General features: G+C 38.3%; 1 protein-coding gene across 19 annotated transcripts in view; it reads right to left on the bottom strand.

The window, feature by feature from the left end:
- Window positions 1–3628, bottom strand: part of DLG1 (discs large MAGUK scaffold protein 1) — a 155422-nt gene that overhangs the window by 55875 nt on the left and 95919 nt on the right. The gene's annotated exons all lie outside the window — the stretch shown is intronic.

Below are 3628 nucleotides of genomic sequence, written 5' to 3'. Positions count from 1 at the left end.
TATATATATATATATATAATGATACCATTTTTTAGACCAAGTACCGATATTTGTCCTCCGATACCAATTACCGATACCTTTCTGTATATTGTCAAGTGACAGTTTTTCTAAAACAATACAGACTAATGATTTCAGGACAGTGGTGGAGCGCCAGGGCACAGTTGCAGCTGGAACCCTGGTATTTCTGATGAAAATACCAAGTATTGGCACTGGTATCTGTGCATCCCTAGCACAGACAATTTATGCAGCTCTTTACAAACTGTACATTCACATGATTCCTGCCCTCAAGAAGCTTACAATCTAAGGTCTCTAGGGCCAGTTTAGAGATGAGCCTGCATGTCTACCAGCATGTCTTTGGAATGACAGAGGAACTCCCAGAGCAAACCCACGCAAGCACAGTGAGAACATGAAAACTCCTTGCAGATAGTGTCCTGGCCAGTATTCAGACCAGGGACTCTAGGGCAGAAGTACTAACTACCAAACTACCATGCTGTCCCCCCCCCTGTTGATACTACATATGGCCTTTTACCTAACTCTGAAACATGACCCTTAATATTTGACCACAAGAATGAATCCTAAAAGTGACTGGCCCAGCATGGTCACACGGTCAAATATGCTAGTCCATAACCAGAAGTATAGAGGTTTTTCCCTCAGCTCCTGGCGCTAAACAGAGCAACAGGAGAGTGAAGGAAAGGCAAGTATTGATTAATGTTATTGTCATTACTTAAGATAACAAAACTATATATAACTTTTTTTAGCACAAACGCTGCTTTGTTTAGGTAATATTGTCCTGCAAAAATGATGTTATGTTTAGGCAATACATTAACAAAAAAAGTAACCATTTAAAAAAACACTTTTTTTATTACTTAATCAGTGTAAGTTTAAAAACAAAAATAGTACTGCATAAAAAAGTATACATTTTATTCTATATTATCTCATTACAATGTAACACTTAAAATTATGACTCTGGTACCAAGCATTACAAAGTAATTTCCAGTTAAATAAAAGGCATTTTTTAAATGTTACACTTTTTAATTAAGGCAGTAAAAAAAATAACGACCTAAATGGATAAAAACAAATTAGATTTGAATGGTTATGGTTAGAAAAGCAAAGGGGAAGAATGAGTTAATTAGGGATATTAGAGTAAACGAAGAGCTAATAAAAGGATAAAACAGGAATATATTTCATTTAGAAAAAAAAACAAAACACTTTCTGTAAATGAATGAAACAGTAGATACAAAAGAAAGTAACAATGTTACTTTGGATCTCTATCTCATGTTTGAACAGTGTTTATAAACACCATAGTAGAGCCAAAAAAAAAAAAAAAAAACAAAAAATGACACGCCACATCCAGATCAGACCAGACTGTTTCTAGACCCCAAAAGACATAATAATGTATCCCTGTGCTATTTCTGGCCTCTGTTCACACCAGCGCAGTGCGTTCCAGACTCGAAAAATACTGCATGCCTCATTTTGTCTGGTCTGGAATGCACTGGAACACATCAAAACTGCACTGTACTGGAACGCACCTGAAAGCCCATTATAAGCTAAAAAAGAAAAAAAATCTCCGGAATGTGGCAAAATTGCGGCAATACGCAATGCACCACGTTCCAGATCTGGTCTGGAAATTGTTGTGAACCTGGCCTAAGAGCCCAAAGTTCTTCATTAATTCCATAAGTGATAACAGGAAAGCAAAAAGGGAGCCAACATGTTTTGGAGGCTAGAAAATCACCCTTTCTCAGGGCATAGACAATGTCTATTGGACTTAAAGTAAAGCCCCTGGACAAAGAACCAAGAAAGGAAGTCAGTAAGAATTCTTTGCCTGCATTAGTGAGGATTCTTGCCTGCATTAGTGGCACAACAGATATAATTATTTTTAAACACTCGGGGAAATTCAATAAAGAATGTACAATGTGTTTTGGCAGTATGGTCACTTTAAAACAACTTGCGCCTAATTTGTGAAAGCCTTGCAATAGTTTCTGTTGCAGCAAATTCAGGTAGTTATTACCACCACTTAAAAACCAAAGAAAAGCCAAAAAAAAAAAAAAAAAAATCAACAAATGACACGCCACATCCAGATCAGACCAGACTGTTTCTAGACCCCAAAAGACATAATAATGTATCCCTGTGCTATTTCTGGCCTCTGTTCACACCAGCGCAGTGCGTTCCAGACTCGAAAAATACTGCATGCCTCATTTTGTCTGGTCTGGAATGCACTGGAACACATCAAAACTGCACTGTACTGGAACGCACCTGAAAGCCCATTATAAGCTAAAAAAGAAAAAAAATCTCCGGAATGTGGCAAAATTGCGGCAATACGCAATGCACCACGTTCCAGATCTGGTCTGGAAATTGTTGTGAACCTGGCCTAAGAGCCCAAAGTTCTTCATTAATTCCATAAGTGATAACAGGAAAGCAAAAAGGGAGCCAACATGTTTTGGAGGCTAGAAAATCACCCTTTCTCAGGGCATAGACAATGTCTATTGGACTTAAAGTAAAGCCCCTGGACAAAGAACCAAGAAAGGAAGTCAGTAAGAATTCTTTGCCTGCATTAGTGAGGATTCTTGCCTGCATTAGTGGCACAACAGATATAATTATTTTTAAACACTCGGGGAAATTCAATAAAGAATGTACAATGTGTTTTGGCAGTATGGTCACTTTAAAACAACTTGCGCCTAATTTGTGAAAGCCTTGCAATAGTTTCTGTTGCAGCAAATTCAGGTAGTTATTACCACCACTTTAAGAACATATGGCTGCAACCGATTTAAAAAGAATTACAGCAAGTTTACAGGTTAGGAAACTGGAGGTAAATAACAACAAATATGAGCTGGTGTATAGAGAGACACCAGTGCTCAGAGTGGGGCGTGTAGGTGCTGGGCAGTTGTCAGGAATGATGGTTTCCTGCTCATGGTTCACTGGTTACTAGGACATTGGTCACCGGCATCCTTGCAACCAATTATGCTTCCCCATCTCTTATTGAGCTGCTAGTTGGGAGATTCCCCTAGCCAGCAGCTGAATGCAATGGGGCCAGAGGTGATGGCTAGCATTATTCAAATATGGTAATGGCTATAGTTGGGTTGTGATGATAATGAGGTTTGAGCATATTAATATTCACTATGAAATTGCAGTCTTCCATTCAGTTCAATTGACCTCAGGCTGCCTTAATTTTGCCAAGCATCTCCACAGTTCAAAAAAACAGATATCTGTCAATCTGGCCGGTTATCTTTATGACCCTTAGTGAAGGTCTGGTATGTAAAGGGTTAGCTGCAGAGTTAACCAACTCATCATACATTATTACTTATAACTATTTTCACAAAAATCAAAACAGCTTAAATTACTCTGAACTGAACTGTTCATGGAGATTTAAAAAGGAAAAAACAAAGACTTAAAAACATACCAGAGGAAAAAAAAAACCCCACAATCCTACGAGTTATTACTTTGTTTATTAAATGGAAGACCATAGGTTTGGGTAACCTACTTCATAAGCTATTCAGATATCGCCCACCTAAAACTGTCAATGACGAGTCCTTCCATCTACTCTGAATTGTCATGTTCTGCAATGCGCTTTTCTTCTGGTTGCCAGGCAACCTTATCAGAGTGCTAAAGTGTAACTTGTGTCCACAACCCA

This window comes from Nanorana parkeri, unplaced genomic scaffold, assembly GCF_000935625.1.
Source record: "Nanorana parkeri isolate BGI_ZX_2015 unplaced genomic scaffold, ASM93562v1 scaffold29, whole genome shotgun sequence".
In the NCBI taxonomy this organism is placed as follows: Eukaryota; Metazoa; Chordata; class Amphibia; order Anura; family Dicroglossidae; genus Nanorana; species Nanorana parkeri.
The sequence above is the reverse complement of the archived record's forward strand: the minus strand, read 5'-3'. Positions and strand labels throughout refer to the sequence as shown.